This window comes from Furipterus horrens, unplaced genomic scaffold, assembly GCF_987537825.1.
Source record: "Furipterus horrens unplaced genomic scaffold, mFurHor1.1.pri manual_scaffold_1, whole genome shotgun sequence".
Classification (NCBI taxonomy): Eukaryota; Metazoa; Chordata; class Mammalia; order Chiroptera; family Furipteridae; genus Furipterus; species Furipterus horrens.
Window position 1 is genome coordinate 133,938,412 of NW_028327171.1, and position 19,213 is coordinate 133,957,624.

Genomic DNA, 19,213 nt, shown 5'->3' on the forward strand with positions numbered 1-19,213 from the left:
GTGTTTAAATGAAAGTATCCTGAGTGAAAGGATAATGTGTTATATCAAATACTTTATCACATTATGTCAAGGATAGTCTAATCTGAACTACTTTAATGAAAGAACCTTCCATTTAATTTTTTCTTTTTCTAATCAGTTTTTATTTATAAAATAAATTTGTTATTAGAAAAACTTATATAGACAATATGTAGTGCAAAAAGTTCATTTAAGCCTGCCTTAATAATTTCAGGGATAGTTACTGTAAATGAACAGGCATAAATACTTCTTGGTCAAATTTTCTGTATATACAACATACATATAGACACAGGTTTATCTAAATATGTATTCAGATGCATATTTTCCCCTTAATACAAAAAAATCATACTAGGCATAATTTTATACAACATGCTTTTTGTCACTTGATTTTTCTATGAGAGTAAATATATATATATAGAACTCTCACTGTAATAGTTGCATAATGTTCATGGTCTGGATGAACCTAGTTGATTTAATCATTTTCCATTAGAAGGGTATCTAGGCCTTTCTTCTCATAACAAATCATACAAGCAAAATATCCAGCTATCTTCAAATGATGTGAGAACATCTAGCTATACATCTAGCTTTGTATAAATTTCAACTGTCAATATTTTAATAAGGTTCCAAGAAGTCAAACTGTTGGATTTGTGCATTTCAGATTTGATAGACACTGTCAACATTTCTTCCAAAAGTTCTGTGCATTTAAAATTTTAACAGTGTTCAGGTGTCCAAGAATGTCAGTTCTTACATTCCAGCTAATACTAAATATTTTTATTTGTTTTTATTTATTTTTTGCCAGCTGAATAAGAAAATTTTAGTGATGCTCTTTAAAATTTTTCCCACATGATTATTAGTGAGAATTTATTCATCCAACAAATATTTATTGAGCATCCACTATATGCTAGGAACTATTTTAGACACTTGGAATATAGCTGTCAAGAAAACAGTCAAAGTCTTTTCTGTGATATTTATATTCTAAGAGGAAGGGAGAAGTTACTGTATAATTTAACAAATTATATACATATATGAAGGTGATAGACAATATTAACAAAAATAAAGCAAGCTAATAAGATAATAAGGAAGACATAGGTGAGACTGTATATTGCTTTAAACAGGGATAGCAGAAAAATTCAAGAAGTTATTTTGGAACAGAAACTTAAGGAAGAGAGTGAGACTGTAGCTCTTTGAGAAAGTAGTGTTTGAGGCAGAGGGGAAAAGTGTGAAGTCCCAGGGCAGCAGTGTGCTTGGACTGTTCCCTGTTGCAGCAAAGAGGTTCTCACACAGAAGAGTGTGAGCCAGGGAAGGCATGCAGGAGCTGAGGCTGAGCAAGGGCTAGCCTGGACCAGGGCCAGATGAAGCAGAGGCCAGCTGGCCAATGCAAGCGTTTGGGATTTAGTCCAGTGAGATGAGATGCCTGATTTCTCTGAGCATAATCATAGCCCCATGGTGAACCAAGGGCCAAGCAATGCCAGTGGTAAGCCTGTGTTAGGCAGTAAGGGGTGCATTGTCTTGTAGAGAATGTATCAGCTGTAACATGACAAATCAGAAAAATACAGATAGAACAAATTAGTGGTTGCCAGGTTAGTTAGTGATGCAAGGAGGTGGATGTGGCCATGAAAGGATAGCACAGGAGAGCCTTGTGGTGATGTAATGGTTCTGTATCTTGATTGTGGTTCTGATCATACAAAACTATACAGATGAACAGATTTCACAGAACTACATAAACACACACATAAATGAATGCATGTAAAGTGATGGCATTTGAATAATATGTATATATTACTGATGTCCATTCCCTGGTTTTGATATTGATTCTAGTATGCCAGAAATTACCATGGAGGGAACTTGGTGAAAAATACACAGGACCTACCCTCTGCCTTTTTTTGGTAGGTTTCTGTGACTATAATTACTTCAAAATAAAAAGTGAAAAAGGTATCACCTAGGACCTGCAGGCTACTCCCATTGCCCTACTCTTCGTATTCACTGTTACAGATTCAGACTTGTGTTTCCTGCTGTTTATTATCATTGTTGTGTGCTAAGCACTTGGGTAGTGGATGCATTGAACTTAGGTTTTTAATATGGATCAATACATAGATTGTTTGTTTAAAGTATTACTAAAAATTTCCACATGGTGTGTTTTACATATGATACTCCATGCTTTAATAAACAATATGCCAATTTTAATATTTTTTAACTAGAGAAAGAAATGTTACAAACTGTATCAGGTAACAATTTCAAAGTAAGTATAAGTAATACCCAGGAGTTAAAGACAGTAGTTAAAACTTTGTTTATTATATTATCTTATAAATTCGTACAGTTTTTATTTGATATTCTTAAATTATCCAAGCAGTAATCATATATAATGTTTTCCTTTTCTAATTTAAAATGTATAACTTCTATGTCTTTTAAAATTTTATTGCATTGGTTAGAAAATCTAGCACGATGGTAGGTCATAACATGTTACATCATATTCCTGCCTTATTTCTGACCTAAATATTTAAAAATTTTCACTTCTAAATGATTTGGTTATGATTTATGTTAGATGGCATTTATGAAGTAAGGAAGTTTTTATTTTTTATAAATTTAGTTTTTGATTATTGATAATTGTGTAAGTTATGCATTATATCATATTATATATCATTATATATATATATGCACATATATGTATATAGGTATATATGCACATATATGTATATAGGTATATACACACACACAAATATGTGAGTATGTGTGTATGTACTTTCTGAGATGAGTTCTTGAATTTCCTCTCTCAATTTATTCATACAGTAAGTTACATTAATAGATATCCCAATGTTGAACCATTTTATCACTTTTAGGAAAAAAGCTCTAGCTCATTGATGTTTTAAATTCATTTAATGTTTTAATGTGCTTCTGGATTAAATTTATAGTGCCATGAACATATCAGGAACAGAAATATTTTGAATTATTTTCTCTCTTTTTTTTAATTTTATTTTTTGATTTTTCAATTACAGTTGTCCCATTTTTCCCCCATTGCTCCCCGCCCACCCCTTCTCCCACAATCATATTCCTCCCCGTTGTCCATGTCCATGAGTCATTTATACACATTCCTTGACTAAACCCTTCCCTTACTTATCCCCCTTCTCTCCCTCCCCCCTCCTCCCTATTGACTGTTATTCTGCTCCTTGTCCTATTTAGTTCATTTGTTTATATTGTTCTTTAGTTTCCTGTATTAGGTGATATCATATGGTATTTTTCTTTCTTTGCCTGGCTTATTTCACTAAGCATAATTCTCTCTAGTTCCATACATGTTGTCGCAAATGGCAGGTGTTCCTTCTTTTTCTCTGCTGCATAGTATTCCATTGTGTAAATGTACCACAGTTTTTTGATCCACTCCTCTACAGATGGGCACCTAGGCTGTTTCCAGCACTTAGCTATTGTAAACAGTGCTGCTATGAACATAGGGGTGCATAAGTTCTTTTGAATTAGTGTTTTAGGATTTTTCGGATATAATCCTAGCAGTGGAATTGCTTGTTCAAAAGTCAGTTCCAATTTTTTTTTTTTTTTGAGGAAATTCCATACTGCTTTCCATAGTGGCTGCACCAGTCTGCATTCCCACCAACAGTGCAGTAGCGTTCCCATTTCTCCTCATCCTCGCCAGCACTTGTTGTTTGTTGATTTGTTGATGATGGCCATCCTGACAGGTGTAAAGTGGTATCTCGTTGTGGTTTTTATTTGCATCTCTCTGATGGTTAGTGATGTTGAGAATTCTTTCATGTGTCTATGGACCTTCTGTATGTCCTCTTCAGAGAAGTGTTTGTTCAGTTCCTTTGTGAAGAAAGAAATTAAGGAAGATACAAATAAATGGAAGCAAATACTATGTTCTTGGATGGGAAGAATCAACATCATCAAAATGGCCATACTACCCAAAGCAATTTACAGATTCAATGCAATCCCTATTAAAATACCAATGACATATTTCACAGACCTAGAACAAATACTCCAAAAATTCACATGGAATCAAAAAAGACCCCGAATAGTAAAAGCAATCCTGAGACAGAAGAACACAGCAGGAGGAGTCACAATACCAGACATCAAACAATACTACAAAGCCACTGTGATCAAAACAGTCTGGTACTGGCATAAGAACAGACAGTGGAACAGAATACAGAGTCCAGAAATAAATCTGGAATATACGGTCAACTAATATTTGATAAAGGAGGAAGGAATATAAAATGGAGTGAGAAGAGCCTCTTTAACAAATGGTGCTGGGAGAACTGGAGAGGGAGGTGCGAAAAAATGAAACTAGACCACCAACTTACACCACACACGAGAATAAACTCAAGATTGAATTATTTTTATTTGGATTTTTGCACATTTATTTTTAATGTAACTTATTTAAAATGCAGTTTTATTTTATAAGATTAAAATAAAAAATAGAATCCCTCACCTCAATGTTGATTTTCTTCTGGAGATACCTATGTCATGTACAATTGGTATTAGGCACACGGAAACCTAATTAAGACTTGTTTTATAGTAATCCTTTATTTTTACGTGTGAATCTAATTCCTCTGATCAAATTATAGGATTGCCAAGACATGGCATTATGTGATCCCATTCTGGGACTTTGTAGCAGTGCCTAGAAAAAGAGCTGGGAGTTAATGATCTGCTTTGCCTTGAGGAAGCAGTGGGTGGAGTGGGGTAAGAAGAGAGATTTAGTAGTTCCATTATATTGCAATTTCAGCTCAGTAAGCATGTCTAATTTGAGAGTGATTTGTGTTAAGTAGGTACTTTCTGCTTCCAGAATATTTCCTTTTGTGAAGAATATATTATTTCCCTTTAAGATCGCACTGCTTATTGCTAAGAGGTTAACAAAGGTAAATGGCCTAATAGGGACCCTGCCAAGCTGCTTCTATTAAAATTTTGGGACTTTGGAATCATGAACAAATAAATTGACCTTCAGTGCATGCTTCTTTTAACCTGGCTCTTAGTTCCACTAGCCATTTCTCATTGGGTCTCACTTATTTCTAATAAACTACACTGGCTAATCTCAGTCCCTAAGAATCTGTTGCCAATTAGTTCTTCCATCTACTGCTATGTTTTCATTAGTGTGGGATCATATTTCTTTTCTTGATTAGTCACCCCATTCCTTTTTTTTTACTTTGAAAATATATCTCTCTTGGCTTTTTAAAAACCATCTCTGATGAAGTTCTTGTTTTTCAAAGTTTTCAATTATAAGTCAACTCACCATAATTTGACCATAAAGATGCCTTCAGTTCCAAAGAGCACTTTTAAACTGACCTGATTCTGCAGGTAGGCAGCATAACCTGCATCTTGGTGTGAACTGGAAAAAAGTCTGCCCTTCCAAGGAGTATTAGAAAGAGAACTCCTTTTGAGCATGGACCAGAGGGTGGCATTTGGCAGGGGGAACCTTTCTGGATTTCAGCCCTACCTGCCCCGTTGGCAAGATAACTTTTTTTACAGGACCCGCATGTCAGCATTCTTCAGTTATCTTCATACTCTTTCAAATGTTCATCAAATATTTGCTACCTAATTTCCTTTTTATTTAATATCTGGGTTAGAATTAAAACTCTCACAACCACATTAATTTACTTATGTATTTATTAAAAATCTGTTGAATGTTTACTATCCACTAGTCAGTGTCAGAGGGACTGAATTAAGTAAGGAACAGGACAGATAGAGTGCCTGCGTGAGAGTTTAACGCAATTCATGTTATTATTTAAATATCAACACAGCCTTTCATCTTACGTAGAATGTTTCTTTCAGACTGCTTACTGGAAAAAAATCTTGAATTTTTTTTTCCTTGGCAGTAGGAACTTCACTAACTAAAAACACACTAATATTTACTCTCAGGTAGAAGTATGTAATTCAATCCTAACAAGGTTTTTGCAACCTATATGAGAAGAAAAAATGCCCATTTCCTGGAGAAGAATATTGTCTTCTGCAGAATAAAATATGCCCTCAATGAATGTGAAGTGTAGGTGTGATTAGAGTATTATAGGATTAATCAAGGATTTCTTAAAAATTTATTTCAACTAGAGGTAGCATAAATGAGTGAAATAAATGTCAGGACAGGGATATTTTTAAAACTTAACTATATGTTGATTTGGGGCAAGTTATATAACCATATCAGGCCTTGATTTTCTCATTCTTAGAAACAGTATATTGTGAAATGTATCATTAATATCTCTTCCATTCCAAGATTTCATGAGGGAGTATATGTTTGAGGGGAAAGGATATTCCAAGTAGGCTTCCACTTTCCTTAGGATCTGATTACTTTTGAGACATAAAATTTCTTCAGACACACAAGTCTTAACTCAAAATAGGATTGAGAAATTTCTTTTCTTTAAAAATGTAGCACTGTATATCTGTTTTTGATAATTATGTAATAATATAAGAAAATAACTCTAGACGAAAAGTGTCTCATATAATTAGTAGATTGTTAATGTTAAGTAGAGAGAACAAACTGGTTATTATCTCGTAGCCTGCAAGATGTGGTCCCATCACTGTTTTCAGTATAAGAAATATGTCACAGAGCAAGAACTGTGGTGTTAAGGCCAGATTGGAGGCAAGATGGTTCTGGAAGGTAGCACTGGTGGTCCTCAGGTGAGGTGCTTCATCATTATCTATAACCCCCGTAGGAAGCCTTGAAGGCTCCCTGACTTTTGTGCCAAGCTCTCTATTTTAAAGATCTTGAGCTACCAGAGCTCTGAAAATTATCTAAACAAACATAACTATTATTCATTCAGGGTTTTTTTTCCCCCTAAGAAATAATCATTATGAAAAACATATCTTTGAGTTTCATTGGGCTGAACAAAACGATATTCGTTAGAGCACCTCAGTTAAGAAAATAAAAATGTTTAAGACATAAAACAGTTATTGCAGTTGTATCTCTTTTTATGTTGTAAAAATCTATTTTTTATATTGAAAAATTTGATTCAACTTTCCTTCTAAAAATAGGTAATAACACTTTCAGAATTAATGTTTATTTGCATTTAGTACCCATAAATACATCTGTGTTGCTTTTAATGTAAAATTATATAAGAGCATTTTAAAATTAAATAGTTGTTATTATCTTATTATTTTTGATGCCTTTTCTCTCCAATTAAGACTTCATAGAAGATTATTATAATATTTTAAAATATACGTTATTGTCCTCTTGGTCTTATAACCTATTTTGCTCTGATGTATATAATTATGAAAAATTAGAGTATATAACTTCTCAAGATGGCTTTTTAATAACATGGCAGCTACTTAAGCAAAAGTAAATTCATAAAATTTTATAGCTTATCAGCTGTTTTAAATTGTTTCTATTCTTTACATGCTTCAGAATTCTACCAGAAAATAGCATATTTTATTGGCTAATGTATTACTTCCTGATTATTGTTATGAAAATATAGGCAATATAGATTCCAACTTCAAGCAAACAAAGGTATTAAAAAGCACTACAGCCATGGAGATGTGCAATGAAGCTAAGAATTTCAGAGCTTGAGATGATGATAAAGAGGGAAAAACCAAACTCACACTGGCTTAGTTCAAGTCCTGCGTCTGCCATTTACTAATTTTAGAAGCTTGGACCGAGTTTTAAAATTTTTTTTTCACTGGAAACTTTAGATACTATTAGTACTTACCTCACAGAATTATTTTGCTAATGAAATCAGAATATACTTACAAATTGCTTGAGAGCACACAATTGAAGCTCACTATGTGTTCTAGTCCTGGCATTCCCAATGGGGATGCTAGTGCCTCCAAAGGGACCGAAATTGGTTCTTGGGGTGAACAAATCTTATACTTTTTATCTATACAGAATATATACACACATGCACACAGTATAATTGTGGTGAGAAAATGTCATGGTGAAGTGAGGGACGATTAGAGAAAAATTGTTTACAGAGGTTCCTTAAGGTGGAGATAATGTAATGACAGTGAGAAACACTGGATGGTTTATTTATTATACAGAAGCTCAATTGCCAAGAGATTTGCCAGGTTCACACAGGTAGTGGTAGGGTCTTGGTTTAATGATTTTTTAAATAACAACATTTTACCAATTGGGTTTTCAAAATTATAATTCATAAATTATAAGATTTAGTCTCCAACCTGTTAATAATAAAGAGTTTTGAAGATATAAATCTGTGTGCTCTCTCTACCCTCTTCCTGATTCTGACGCGATGCTTCTGAGTTGGGTCTGTGTTAGATCCCAGTGATGAAGCCAGGTTAGAAGCTACTAATTTATAATATTAGCCTTGACTTGAAATATACGAATAAGCCTGAGAGAAAGGAGATTCATCCAGTTTTTCAATGCAGAAGTTTCAGTTTGTTTTATGTCTAAAAATTCATGAAGCAGTTCCTCATATAAAAGAAAGAACTATTCTGCATTTAAGAATTATTATGTGGTGTCTTATCCCTGTCACTGCTTAGGGACCTGGTGATTCCCATGAGCCTTCCTTTGAAGTTGAATTACCAGTAACTTGGTTAGTCTGAAATGAGTTGCAAATTTAAAGTATCAATAGCATATTCTAACAAGGATATCGAGTAGAGTGAGGCCTTTGATTTTCTTTCCTTTAAAAACAGGATGGTGTACATATTTATTTTGGGGACAAATAGTTCTTTCTTGATCCTCTAAAATAATCATAACATTTTTAAAAACTTATTTTCAATTAAAGTTGACATACAATATTATATTAGTTTTGGGTGTAAAACATAGAGATTAGACATTTATGTACCTTATGAAGTGATCATCCCAGTAAGTCTAGTACATAGTTATTAAAATATTACTATTTTCCCTAAGCTGTACTCACATCCCCATGACTAATTTAACTTACAGGGTATCATACTAAGTGAAATCAGAGAGAGAGACAGATATCATATCATTTTACTTATATGTGGAATATAAAAAAAAAAAAAGCAAAAACAAATAAATGAACAAAGAAAACAGAAACAGACTCAGGATACAGAGAACAAATTGGTGGCTGCCAGATGCGAGGGGGTTGGGGAGATGGGTGAAAAGCTGAAAGGGATTAAGAAGCACATATTTTCCCATTTGGATTGTGTTTCTTTAGAAAAAACTTTAAGCTTCCAATTTATCAATGTTGTTCTTAGAGGATTATGTCACCTTAGACAATATGGATTTCCTATTCTTGTTAACATTATTAAAACTTCTCATTCAATTTATTTTCAGGTTGAGAGACTCACCTTCTAAATCAGCACAGATAAAGGTCTGACTTGCTTTGTTCTAAAGGACTGAAAGCACATCTTGTGAGCAGTGCTGAAGTCTGAGAGCCCTGGCCCTGCTTCTTCTTACCAGATCTTCCTGTTCCCTTTCCTCCTCTGAGAAATCCTAGTCTATATCATGTTTTTTTGTTTGTTTGTTTGTATTTTTAAAACATCGTTCTTCTTTCCAGTTCTTGTCCCGTGGACCTAGGAACATTGCTCTGTCACTTCTGTCCTTTCTCAATTGATGAGTTGGATAGTTGATAAGGAGGCAGAATTGTGCTAGTGATAATGTATGTACCCTGTAGAAGGTGAGCTTTGCATATACTTGTTTTCTTTCCCTAGTTTCAGGGCTGCCTGAACAGTTTCTTGGTCATTCTTTAAGAAAATCTTAAAAGGAAGGGGGAGAGTGCTTATTTTGAACTCATTGTAATTCACCATGAATGGTCCTAAACCTAAATTTAAGATGGAAGTAATCATTATAATCTAATTTCTTTATGTTCTTTGTTTTTAAATCCTCACTCAAGGATATGTTTATTAATTTGAGAGAGAGAGAAACAGACAGACAGACAGACATCTATGTAAGAGAAACATCCATTGGTTGCCTTTGGTATGCTCCTTGACTGGGGATCTAACCCACAACCTAGGTATGTGCCCTGACTGGGGATCGAAACTTTTGATGTATGAGATGATGCTCCAACCAACTGAGCCACCCAGCCATGGCTATAATCTAACTCCACTACTCCCTCACACCTTAAGTAATAATCATAAATACCTTTCAGGATCACATCTAAAATACTAATCTTGCTCCTCATTCTCCTTTAACACTTGCCTTTACTGAGATTTGTCCTTTACTACTGGTATTTTAAACTGAATTTTTTTCCTATTTGACCTCACTTGAAAACAATTTTGGAAGGGGACTCAATGTTTACTTATTTATTTTTCTTTTTAAAAATATTTTATTTATTTATTTTTAAAGAGGAAAGAAGAGAAACATCAATGTGTGAGAGATACATTGATTGGTTGCCTCTCGCACGCCCCCATCTGGGGACCTGGCCCACAACCCAGGCGTGTACCCTGCTGGGATTCAAACTGGTGACCTTCTGGTTCACAAGCTGATGCTCAATCCACTGAGCCACACCAGCCAGGGCATATTTTTTCTGATAAATTATTACTATTATAGCAGATTTTTCTATTTATTAAATACAACATCATAATGTAGTATAGTGTTAAAGGATATGGGGCTTTTAAGAGCCCTGGTTCAGTGTTTGTCACTTATTAGTTTTATTGTTTTAGGCAAGTAATTTATCCCCAGTTATTTCATCTATAAAATGGGAACAATAATTTTACTTACCTTGGAGTGATTGTAATGAATAAATGAGAGGTTGCATTTAAGTGCTTAGCACAGTGCCTAGAACAAAGTGGGCTGTCAATCAATATGCATTAGCTACTGTTACTAACATTAATTAGTGAAACAGACATTCTCTGATTTAGCTCTTGTCATTGTCTGTATGGGAGAATGAATAGGTTGCAGAGTGCTGATATGAAGAGGACTCTTGCACTAAAACCCTGTTAATACTTGCATCTCTCTGACATTGCATGTCCTGGAGATAGCTTTATCTCACTTACCTCTTTGCCTTTTCACTTTGTCCCTTTGCCTGACCACTTCCCATCTTTCGCTTATGTTCTTTCCATTCTCTCTCATCATTGATAGTATTTTTAAATCTCTAAGGCATGAAAGATGCCATTAGGTCAGCTCTTGTTTTTTCCATTTTTTCAAACCCCAGTACTAGCTTTAAGCTAGAAGCCTGGTAAACATTCAGAAAGAAATTCTAAAAACTGGAAGAGAGGTGATAATATTTGATGAGATAGAAATATATAAATCTAGCTCTGAAAGCTACTATATTTCTCCCTGAATTATGTAATTGATGGATTTGGTTCTAATTACTTCCTAAAATTGTATACATACTTCATATCTTTTGTATTCATTTTTAGTCTGAATATTGTTTTTCATCTTTGTCTATAGTGTTACTCTGTAACATTGAGAAAATTACTAGCTGATAGACATTTTCTAATTGGCTATGTGAAATGAATGAAATTTGGAAAACTTGAACATGTGGCCAAATTTCATATAATCATTTCTAATTGCAGGAATGATTTTTAGATATTAAATTTGCTGTATATACACACTCATCCTCCTGCCAAATTGTATTTCACAGTACTTTGTCAAGAGAGTTACAATATGGCTAAAATTAAACTTTATTAGGTATAATAGGATGAGATGTGATTTAATTCTTTAAGCTGCCTATAAGTGCTAGAAGACAGATTTGTTTTTATTCTATCCACTAAGTAAAAAGAATGATCCATGATTTTGAAAATCCCAGTGGCAAAAGGCAATTGTAATAATACATGAAGCTTCTTGAAGGAAAATGGCTTTATGGTTAAAATTATAATATTATTTATCTTTCTCCTTCAACCACTTGACTCCTTCAGTCTGCAGAAGAGGCCTATTTATTTTAGCAGTGAGGTGGATTGAATTTCTGCCAAGTCAGTATACTCACTAAATGAATATGTCAGAGGCAATATTGTTTCTCAAAAATCATTTAGAAAGCAGCATTTTTGCATAAGTAGACACGTTCATTAGTTTTGAATTAAATCTTAGCAGTTGCTGTTTCTATTTTTGTTATTTCTTAGAGATCCTGTGGAATGCAGGGGTCCTGAGTTTTGAGTAGGAACTCCCTTTGTGGTTTTCAGTGCATGCATTTTATTTTGAAAATTGAAATGAAAATAACTTCTTTGTTCAGGATGATATCATTCTGGAAATCAACTCTGTTACATAAAATTAACTAAAGATGGAATGTGTTGTTCGTAGGAGTACTTACTACCCCTAATAGAGAGCTAGCAAATAATCCAGGTTTTATGAATTCTTATGAAGTAAAATCAGCTTTATTTTCTTTTCATCTTCTCAAAAATACTAGGAAAAAAAGCACTCTCTTATAACTAATTCCTTGACTGCTTTCAAGATATTTCGTTCTGTCCAGAGGAAAAGGTGAACTCCATTATGCTATGGAGGAATTACCTCAAACACTTACTCAATTTTGAAAGACAGAACATTTCTCATTCAATAACAGATATATTAAAATGTTAAGAAAATGCCGTTAACTCTTCTGATAATCCTTTTTACTTTAAGCAAATATAACTCATTTTTTAAATAAGAGAGTGATGCCAGGTTACTAATGTAATTAATTAAATATTATTTTTATGCAATTTCAGTTTAATTTTTTTGAGGAATTAAAAGAAGTTTTAGATCTTACAAAATGGCCATCAGTAGGGGTAGGGATACTTATTGACTCTGTCTACTTATTTCTGTATTAATTCACATTAATTTGAATTAGAGCTTGATTTAGTTTTAAAAATAAAATGTGAAAGCTCATTTTTCTTTACAATGGTACTCACATGGTAACAATTACAACAGGTGCTTTTCTTCTTAATTACAATTCATTTTGATTCAATTAGTATGCTCATCTGAAATTACCTAGTTATTAAGACAAATCATGAACCTTGTACATTTCTAGAATTGAGAGTAATTTTTTAAACATTCAACATGTCATCTACCCAACATATTTTCCCTGTTGTAAATTATCATGCTGTTCATGGAGTAATTCATTTTTTAAGGCAACTTTGCAATCATTAGTAGCAGACTTTTACATTTCTTGTAAGGCAGGTCAATTTAATAATATTTTTAAAAATATGCTTTATTGACTATGCTATTATAGTTGTCTCAATTTCTTTTCCCTTTGTTCCCCTCCACCCAGTGACATCCCTCCCTCCAGGTGTCCCCCCACTTAGTCCATGCCCATTGGTTGTGCATATAGTTCTTCTCACCATCTTCCTATCTACTCCACTCCCTCCTACTATGCTTCTTAATTCCTGTACCATCTCCCTCCCTTTCCCTCATTCCCCCTCTCATCTGACCTCCCCCAAGTATGATTCCAATACCTGTAATTCTTTTCCCCACTCTCATTGCCTACTTAGTTTGCCTTTGTTTCAATTCCCTAGCTTCTGTTATTGGTCATTGTGATACAGTTTTCATTTTAATGTTCATAGTTTTGATCCTCTTGCTCCTAAACAAGTCCCTTTAATATTTTGTGTAACAGTGGTTTGGATCTGATGAACTCCTTCACTTTTACTTTGCCTGGAAGCACTTTCTCTGCCCTTCTATTCTGAATGACAGCTTCACTGGATACAGTGATCATGGTTGTAGGATTTTGCTTTTCATTACTTTGAATATTTCTTGTCAGTCCCTTCTTGCCTGCCGCGTTTCTTTTGAGAAATCAGCTGATATCTTATTGGGACCCCTTTGTATGTAATTCTCTTCCTCTCTCTTGCAGCTTTTAAGATTCTCTCTTTATCCTTAATTTTTGACATTTTGATTATAATGTGTGTTGGTGTGGTTCTCCCTGGGTCCAGTTGTTTTGGAACGCTCTGTGCTTCCTGGGCCTGTAAGTCTATTTCCTTCCCCAAGTTAGGGAAGTTCTGCTTCATTATTTTTTCACATAATTTTTCAATTTCTAGTTGTTCTTCTTTACCTTCTGGCAACCCCATTATTCGGATGTTGGCCTGCTTATAGCTGTCCTATAGGTTTCTGAACCTCTCCTCATTTTCCTCACTTTTCATTTCCTCTTTCTGCACTGTTTGACTGTTTGTTCCTTCCCTATGTTTCGATTTGTTGATTTGATTCCTGGTTTTCTTTCCCTTACCACTTGTTTTGTATGTGTTTTCATTTATTTCAGCAGGACTAGCTTTCATTCCTTCCCTGTCATGTTTAAGATCTGTTGTCAGGTCTGTAAGCATTCTTATAACCAAAGCTCTGCACTGTGCCTCAGAAAGATTTCCTATCTGCTGATCCATTAGATCAGATATTTGCTGGATGGTCAGCCACGTCACCGGGATCTCTATCTTGATCTCTGCCATTCTGACAGTTTTGTGTTTACCTTTACTTCCTGGGTGGGGTGTCACACCTCCTACGCTATAGGGGGCAGAACCCTATGCACTCATCACTGCCAGGTGACCCTTCTCACCATGCTGTGGCATTTTGTTTCGGGGTTGGGGTCCAAGATGGATTCTTGCTATTTACTCTCTGTTGAGAAACTGGGAGCTTCTTCCTCCATCCCCACCCCCTCTGGCCTTCACAGTCTGAGGCAATGGGGGTCTGCCTTCCCCAGTATTGGAATCACGAGCTGATGGGCCTGGGGTGCTCTCCATGTGTTTCTTGCCTCTTTTTAAATCCAGGTGTCTGTGCTTACTGCCATCTTGCCGCTGTCACCGCAACTGCTGCCGCCAGCACAGCTTCACCTCTCCACCCCAGCTTCAAGCCTCCTACCCATCTGGATGAGCACCACTTCTTTATGACTTCATACGTTGGATTTCCATGTAGCTTTATTTTCTGTAACTTCTGGTCATTTCTGTTTTGCAGTAGATGTATTCCTTCTTAGTTGTGGAGGGAGATGGAGTGTGTCAGCCTAGGCCTCTATCTTGGCTGGAAGTCTTAATTTAATACTTTCTTATTGCAAAAAAAAAAAAAAAAAAAAAATTCCAAGTTAAGTACCAAAATACCCCAAATATTAATGACTATTGCAGTATAATTCCTTATAATGCTGTAATATATTCTCTAGCATTTAGAAAGCAACCACTATGTAGTGATGTCAGTGTATCCTAGTTATATGTTATTTTGGCTCTTTAACCCTTTATGGCTTTGAGAGGTCTCCACAGGGGCTAAAATTGCTGCCTACAAAGGTTAAGTACTCTACAAGACCCTGGGTGATTGCATACCTAGTCAGGCAGCTGGTTAACACAAGAATGACAGGCCTCAAGGTGACATCTGAAAGGGAGCTAGAAAAAGTGGGACAGGGGACAAATACAGCCCTCCACAGAATAGATGCACTACTTAGAACAAGACTTCATTGCATTAGAGAAGACAGAGTTGGTAAATATAAATAGTCATTTCAGTTCATAGATTTAGAGAAAGGAGTGCAGGTAAGTAGGAAAGCAACACTTTATTTCCCTACAGACCTCATGGTGGGGTTTTCCCAGAAGAAATGAGGCTCTATAAAACTTAGAATGCACAGACAATCCATTTCCAGGTGGCTGAGGTCATGGTCCCCACCCCAGACACCCCAAAATAATTTTATTACAGCATGAATAGCTACCAATAAAACTAGTAAATAGTCATTTGAAGTAGAGCAGATTTTGATCTCACCACCTCCTGCTTAGTGAGGGAGGTCTGGGGAGAGGTTTGGAAGAGTTTTGAACTATTAGTGAAAAAGGATAAAGATTTGGAATTTTTAAAAATATATTTTATTTATTTATTTTTAGAGAAAGTGGAAGGGAGAAAGAAAGAGAGGTAGAGAAACATCGATGTGTGAGAGAAACATCGATGGGTTGCTTCTCACACAGCCCCAACCAGGGACCAGACCTGCAACCCAGGCATGTGCCCTAACTGGGACTTGAACTGGTGGATTTTCAGTTCACAGACTGGTGCTCAATCCACTGAGCCACACCAGCCAAGGCTGGATTTTGTTTAATGACTTAAATGGAGCTGCAGCCTTCCTAGGTAGATACCGTAGATCTCTTTTGGCATTGGCTGCCTCCAGCTGTTGTCATTGAGATTCAGAAACAAAATATCCTTGGTATAAATGACCTCATAAATCTTGTCTGATGATTTTATTCCATGAAAGTAAAATTAAGAGGGCCAGGTGGAGGAGAATTAACCACCTCGGACAAGACTTAGGACTTTCTCTGCTCTGGTTTTACTGAGTGAATTTGGAAAAAATACCTAATGTCTTTGGAGCTCAGTTTTTCAATAAAATTGCTGAATTAAACTAAATTAATTAGTTCAAAAGCTTCCTTATAGCTCTAACAGTCAATAGTTGTAGAAATATCCTGTGATCAGTGTTCTTGGGGAGATGACTACCTAAGTGGTCTGAAGCTGGTAAGTGCTTTGTGACTTACTCATGATTTATTTGTAGAACAAATGTAGCCCAGGGGGTCTGAGATAGAGATAGGTTGACCCAAGCACATTGATTTAGTGCCTAAATGAAGCATCTTAGACCTGTCGCCTGGGACTGGCAGAACTTATTGATATGGATAAAGATCTACTGTCTGTCAAAGCAGCAGGTGCTGCAGAGACATAAGTGCTGTGACAAATGGCTTCAATCCCACCCCTGGGCTTCCATTATGTCACTTAGTAGTCCCCAGGGAAATCCCTCCCTATTCTTCTCCAGCACACCATGTCCCTCTCTCCTACTTTCAAATCTTAGTAGTACTATTAGCCCTAATGTTCAATAGTGAGCTGATTGTCAGTTAAGTATTTATCAAAGGAGACCTCAGGGGACTTAACCACACAATTCCCAATAATCCCCGCAAATGAGTCAAATAAGCATATCTGTACTAACAACCTCAGCTTTAGGACAAGATTCCCAGTCTCTTTTCAATTACACTGCCAAGCTGGAGCCTTACTGACACAGACAATCTAGAGTTTCAATGAGGTTTAATGCAGACCTACTGTGTGGTGGTCATTGCACTGGTGGATTGACCAGTTTCAACTCAAGTACAGAGGTTATAGCAGCAAGTGTTTTCTGGGTCTTGTTGCTGAGAGGTTTGGGGTATCCTCTCAGCATTGATCATCAGACACTTGAGCTCTCTCTGACTGGCATTACAGGGAGACAGCCAAGGCAAAGCGCAGAGAAGCAGCCATAACAGCTTTCCAGTCTTGGTGGACCACACGGACTCATGTATGATTAGCATCAACTCACAGTGGAATAAGGGCTCTGAGAGCAGGGGCATTGTCTGTTTTACTGAATATTCTGGCTTCAGCACCTAACACAATGTTAACAGATGGGAGGCACTTATCAATGTAGGTTGACTGATCAATGAAGAGGCCACCCAACGTCCTGGTTAAGAGACAGACCCCTGGATCCAAATCCAAGCTCCACTGCTCACTAACTGGGAATTGGAAAAGAGAGTCAAGATTTCTGTTGCAGTTTCCTCATTTTTAAACTGGGAATAATAATAACATATATTTCAAAAGGAAATTATGCAGGTTGAATGAACTGATATTTATAACTGGTGCCAAGTATGCACTACAAATGTTTATATAATAAGGGGATTAATCAGTTTACATGCCCCAATTTCTTTTCCATCATTATTGAGGTTTTGTTTTCAGAACTAAAGTTTGAGTTGTGAGAACACATTTTAATAAGCCCGGGCCTAGATATGAACATATTGTGCCTTAAGACCTGTGGCTATGCAGCATTCTCTGAAGCATCAATTTTGTTAATAAGCTACTTGACTTAGAGCTCCTTGAAAGCACATACCATTCCAAAGAGTCTAATTGAGAGTAGCTGCCTGGTGGTTTTGGAACGAATGCGTAATTTACTCAGTGCATGGCTGGTCCTGTGTGTATTCTCTTGCCCAGTCCTGGGAAAGAATTCACAAGCCCCTCCCTCCATCTTGCAGGCTCTTCTTTACCCACAATCTATCATTGTCATGTATTCATCCCCAGTCCTGGTCACTCCAATTTCCCCATCCCACTGTTATCATTACTAGCACTGTCTGGTTATCAGCTCTCTTCAGCCTCCCTTTGGCTTTCCCCCAATACCTGTTCTCTTTGCCTTCACCTGTCTCCTCCACTGGCTTGTGACATTTGACATTTATATTTGCAATCTTGCTTTGCCCCTGCCTTTCATTTACATCAGATAAAATCCTTTTATTAAACTATAAAATAATTATTTTCAAATGAAACATTTTTCTTTGCCACCTTTCTTTTTTCCCCATGCACTTTCATAATCACATCAGGCTGCTCCATTGTACATTACAAACCCTTTTTTCCTCATGGTTATACTTTCTTCGTGACAGTATTTTTAAATTTTTATTTTGCTGTTGTTTTGGATTATGTACAAATATCTGTTGGTCAGAGCAGTGATTCAGTGCCAACTTTACCTGATTTAATTCACAGCTCACGTGAAGTGTGAGGGAGCAAAGTACATGGTGTGATTCACCACCCAACCCTCTCACACCAGCCCCTGCCTTTGAAACAGTTCTAATCTGCTTAACTGGATGGAAATAAAAGGACAATAGTACAAGCCAGTCCATAAGATAAAACCTTCTGAACTTAAACCATTTGCTCACAAACTCTGAATTGCTCCAAAACGTTAATGTGGGACCATTCCATGCAAGTGCAGTTGTGCATTCGGTGTTTTTTTGTTGTGTCGTTTTTAGGTATCGCTATCCTAGTTACTTTTATGTTTTAAACTCCACAAGGATCAGGTTCTTGTCTTCTCCTTCACCTGCGTAATTTTGGTGCCCAGACAAGTCTGCATACAGAGGGCATTTAGTGATGTCACTGACGCACAGGCGGTTTCTGCATCCTGAAGCGACACAGGCTGGGGTTCCTCTGGAGGCAGGGGCACATCAGGGAGAGTTCAAAGGCTCCTAGTTTGGCAGTCCCTGTGGCTCCTTAGATACTCCTTGTGTCTCTGAGTAGCCTTACTAATGAAAGTCACTTTCAGGGGCTAATTCTGCAATCATAGATCCTGATTACTATTCTTATTTTAAGAACCATTTTTCTTCTGTGTCTTTGCAAGCTCCACTGCTCAGGGGAGTAACAGCAGTAAATTGGTTATGCTAAACACCCCACCTCAGGGGTTCAATTTTGATTTTTTTGCAGTAATCCAGTCATTTATATAGTCAAGACAGACTCATCTTGAAACTTCACAAAGCCATTTAATTTTTAAATCATAACCCTAAATAATTTGTATCTATATTTTTAGTCCTCTCTTGAGTCCCAGGGAATACTCTGTGAAGAAGGAAACGTAAGTGCATGCTCTTTTTTATTGCCTTTTCTCACCCCATGGCTAATATTGTGCAGTTCAGCAGTGAGTGTTAGAGTACTTCATATTTTGTTTGCATGTACACTTTTAACCACAAA

At 36.2% G+C, this 19,213-nt stretch overlaps 1 protein-coding gene across 1 annotated transcript in view; it reads left to right on the forward strand.

Moving 5' to 3' along the window:
* Positions 1-19,213, forward strand: part of THSD7B (thrombospondin type 1 domain containing 7B) — an 824,502-nt gene that overhangs the window by 273,527 nt on the left and 531,762 nt on the right. The gene's annotated exons all lie outside the window — the stretch shown is intronic.